We start from the raw sequence: 5,000 nt of genomic DNA on the forward strand, positions 1-5,000 counted from the left end.
AAAATATAAAATATGAAGTTTGGAGTTTGGAAAAAGAAAATTGGGTTGGACAATTTCGGATCTTATGCAAGTGGGTTGGACAATTTTTGGTCCAAATGAATTACAACCGTCCAAAGAGCCATTGAAACTCCAGTTTTTCCGGCTTGTAAAAATTCCCACTTTTTTCGGATTGGATGGTTCACACCCGGTGTGGACCATTTCTCAAACTTCCGGATTGTACGCGATCCAAATTATGGATGTAGGCAATACTTTTTTTATATTTTGAAAAAGTTCAAATTTATTAAAAATATAAAATATGAAATCTGCAGTTTGGAAAAAAAATTGGAAGTTTGAAACCTGAAGTTCAACAAAAAAAACGGCGCAAAAATCAGCAAAGCGGGGGCAACTAAGCGGATGCGGCCAGCCGTCAGTGAAAAATGGCCCCAAAACTGAGCGCATGCGGCCAAGCGTCGGTGCAAAATGGCCCGAAAACAGTCCCGTCGGTGCCCCCGTCGGGCTAAAATGACCCGAAAACAGTTCAGCTGGGGAAAATTAAGCGGATCCGGCCAAGAGTCGGTGGAAATTGGCCCGAAAACAGCCCAGCGGCAAGCGGAAGCGGCTAACGTTGGGGAAAAGTGACCCGAAAACAGTTAAGCGGGGGAAAACTAAGCGGATGCGGCCACGCGTTGGGGAAAACAAAGCGGATCCGGCCCAGAGTCGGTGGAAATTGGCCCGAAAACAGTCCAGCGGCAAGCGGAAGCGGCTAACGTTGGGAAAAAGTGACCCGAAAACAGTTCAGCGGGGGAAAACTAAGCGGATGCGGCCACGCGTTGGGGAAAACTAAGCGGATCCAGCCAAGTGTTGGGGAAAAATGGCCCGAAAACAGCCCAGCGGCAAGCGGAAGCAGCTAACGTTGGGGAAAAGTGACCCGAAAACAGTTAAGCGGGGGAAAACTAAGCGGATGCGGCCACGCGTTGGGGAAAACTAAGCGGATACGGCCAAGAGTCGGTGGAAATAGGCCCGAAAACAGTCCAGCGGCAAGCGGAAGCGGCTAACGTTGGGCAAAAGTGACCCGAAAACAGTTCAGCGGGGCAAATTTTTGAAATTTTTTTTGAAATTTTGAAATTTTTTTGAATTTTTGAAATTTTTGAAGTTTTTTTGGGTTTTTGGACTTTTTTTGAATTTTTGAATTTTTTGAATTTTTTTGAATTTTTTTGAATTTTTTGAAATTTTTTTGAATTTTTGAATTTTTTTTTTTTTTTTGAATTTATTTGATTTTATAAATTTTTTGTGATTTTTTGAGATTTTTTTGAATATTTTACATGGGTGATTTCGACTTGGGGGATTTTCAGGGGGTGGTAACCCTGGGCGTGGCTAGAGCCTCAAAATGCATATTCCCCTATAGGGGGGCAAGGTTTTCAAAAATGGGTGCCCCCTCATGTACACGCGCGTGGGTGTACATGGCCCCGTCGGTGCCAGCGTGGGTGGAAAATGGCCCGAAAACAGCCCAGCGGCAAGCGGAAGCGGCTAACGTTGGGCAAAACTGACCCGAAAGCAGTATAGCTTGGAAAATTAAGCGGATGCAGCCAATTGTTGGCGAAAACTAAGCGGATACGGCCAAGTGACGGTGAAAAATGGCCCGAAAACAGTCCAGCGGCAAGCGGAAACGGCTAACGTTGGGCAAAAGTGACCCGAAAACAGTTCAGCTGGGGGAAATTAAGCGGAAGCAGCCAAGCGTTGGGCAAAACCAAGCGGATACGGCCAAGAGTCGGTGGAAAATGGCCCGAAAACAGTCCAGCGGCAAGCGGAAACGGCTAACGTTGGGACAAAGTGACCCGAAAACAGTTCAGCTGGGGAAAATTAAGCGGATGCAGCCAAGCGTTGGGGAAAACTAAGCGGATCCGACCCAGAGTCGGTGGAAATTGGCCCGAAAACAGCCCAGCGGCAAGCGGAAGCGGCTAACGTTGGGGAAAAGTGACCCGAAAACAGTTCAGCGGGGGAAAACTAAGCGGATGCGGCCACGCGTTGGGGAAAACTAAGCGGATACGGCCAAGTGTTGGGGAAAAATGGCCCGAAAACAGCCCAGCGGCAAGCGGAAGCGGCTAACGTTGGGGAAAAGTGACCCGAAAATAGTTAAGCGGGGGAAAACTAAGCGGATGCGGCCACGCGTTGGGGAAAACTAAGCGGATGCGGCCAAGTGTCGGTGGAAATTGGCCCGAAAACAGCCCAGCGGCAAGCGGAAGCGGCTAACGTTGGGCAAAAGTGACCCGAAAACAGTTCAGCGGGGGAAAACTAAGCGGATGCGGCCACGCGTTGGGGAAAACTAAGCGGATACGGCCAAGAGTCGGTGGAAATTGGCCCGAAAACAGTCCAGCGGCAAGCGGAAGCGGCTAACGTTGGGCAAAACTGACCCGAAAAAAGTTCAGCGGGGCAAATTTTTGAAATTTTTTTTGAAATTTTTTTGAATTTTTGAAATTTTTGAAGTTTTTTTGGGTTTTTGGACTTTTTTTGAATTTTTGAAATTTTTGAATTTTTTTGAATTTTTTTGAATTTTTTGAATTTTTTTTGAATTTTTGAATTTCTTTTTTTTTTTTGAATTTATTTGGTTTTATAAATTTTTTGTGATTTTTTGAGATTTTTTTGAATATTTTACATGGGTGATTTTGACTTGGGGGATTTTCAGGGGGTGGTAACCCTGGGCGTGGCTAGAGCCTCAAAATGCATATTCCCCTATAGGGGGGCAAGGTTTTCAAAAATGGGTGCCCCCTCATGTACACGCGCGTGGGTGTACATGGCCCCGTCGGTGCCAGCGTGGGTGGAAAATGGCCCGAAAACAGCCCAGCGGCAAGCGGAAGCGGCTAACGTTGGGCAAAACTGACCCGAAAGCAGTATAGCTTGGAAAATTAAGCGGATGCAGCCAATTGTTGGCGAAAACTAAGCGGATACGGCCAAGTGTCGGTGAAAAATGGCCCGAAAACAGTCCAGCGGCAAGCGGAAACGGCTAACGTTGGGCAAAAGTGACCCGAAAACAGTTCAGCTGGGGGAAATTAAGCGGAAGCAGCCAAGCGTTGGGGAAAACCAAGCGGATACGGCCAAGAGTCGGTGGAAAATGGCCCGAAAACAGTCCAGCGGCAAGCGGAAACGGCTAACGTTGGGACAAAGTGACCCGAAAACAGTTCAGCTGGGGAAAATTAAGCGGATGCAGCCAAGCGTTGGGGAAAACTAAGCGGATCCGGCCCAGAGTCGGTGGAAATTGGCCCGAAAACAGTCCAGTGCCAAGCGGAAGCGGCTAACGTTGGGCAAAAGTGACCCGAAAACAGTTCAGCGGGGGAAAACTAAGCGGATGCGGCCACGCGTTGGGGAAAACTAAGCGGATACGGCCAAGTGTTGGGGAAAAATGGCCCGAAAACAGCCCAGCGGCAAGCGGAAGCGGCTAACGTTGGGGAAAAGTGACCCGAAAACAGTTAAGCGGGGGAAAACTAAGCGGATGCGGCCACGCGTTGGGGAAAACTAAGCGGATCCGGCCAAGTGTCGGTGGAAATTGGCCCGAAAACAGCCCAGCGGCAAGCGAAAGCGGCTAACGTTGGGTAAAAGTGACCCGAAAACAGTTCAGCGGGGGAAAACTAAGCGGATGCGGCCACGCGTTGGGGAAAACTAAGCGGATACGGCCAAGAGTCGGTGGAAATTGGCCCGAAAACAGCCCAGCGGCAAGCGAAAGCGGCTAACGTTGGGCAAAAGTGACCCGAAAACAGTTCAGCGGGGGAAAACTAAGCGGATGCGGCCACGCGTTGGGGAAAACTAAGCGGATACGGCCAAGAGTCGGTGGAAATTGGCCCGAAAACAGTCCAGCGGCAAGCGGAAGCGGCTAACGTTGGGCAAAACTGACCCGAAAACAGTTCAGCGGGGGAAAACTAAGCGGATGCGGCCACGCGTTGGGGAAAACTAAGCGGATACGGCCAAGAGTCGGTGGAAATTGGCCCGAAAACAGTCCAGCGGCAAGCGGAAGCCGCTAACGTTGGGCAAAAGTGACCCGAAAACAGTTCAGCGGGGGAAAACTAAGCGGATGCGGCCACGCGTTGGGGAAAACTAAGCGGATACGGCCAAGAGTCGGTGGAAATTGGCCCGAAAACAGTCCAGCGGCAAGCGGAAGCGGCTAACGTTGGGCAAAACTGACCCGAAAACAGTTCAGCGGGGGAAAACTAAGCGGATGCGGCCACGCGTTGGGGAAAACTAAGCGGATACGGCCAAGTGTTGGGGAAAAATGGCCCGAAAACATCCCAGCGGCAAGCGGAAGCGGCTAACGTTGGGCAAAAGTGACCCGAAAACAGTTCAGCGGGGGAAAACTAAGCGGATGCGGCCACGAGTTGGGGAAAACTAAGCGGATACGGCCAAGGGTCGGTGAAAAAGGGCCCGAAAACAGTCCAGCGGCAAGCGGAAGCCGCTAACGTTGGGCAAAAGTGACCCGAAAACAGTCCAGCGGGGGAAAACTAAGCGGATGCGGCCAAGCGTTGGGGAAAACTAAGCGGATACGGCCAAGCGTCGGTGAAAAAGGCCCGAAAACAGTCCAGCGGCAAGCCGAAGCGGCTAACGTTGGGCAAAAATGGCCAAAAGCGGTGGAGCAGGGCGGTCTGAATCTATGCATCCACATAAAATGGGGGGTAAACCTGGGGGATTTTCAGGGGGTGGTAACCCTGGGCGTGGCTGGAGACCCAAAATGCATATTCCCCTATAGGGGGGAAGGATTTTTGGAAGAGGCAGCCCCTCATGTACATGCCAAGCGGGGTGTACATGGCCCCTGTGGGTGCCTCCGTCGGTGTAAAATGGCCCGAAAAACAAGATTATGTTACCCGAAAACACGATTATGTTACCGAAAAAGCACGGTTGAGCGGGGGCAGTAAGCACGGTTGAGCGGGGGCAAAGAACACGGTTGAGCGGGGGCAAAAAACACGGTGCAGCGGGGACAAAAGACACGATTCGGGGGCAAGGAACACGAATATGTTACCGAAAAACACGGACCACGC

The sequence above is a fragment of the Carex rostrata genome, chromosome 3, assembly GCF_964058835.1.
Source record: "Carex rostrata chromosome 3, lpCarRost1.2, whole genome shotgun sequence".
Taxonomy (NCBI): Eukaryota; Viridiplantae; Streptophyta; class Magnoliopsida; order Poales; family Cyperaceae; genus Carex; species Carex rostrata.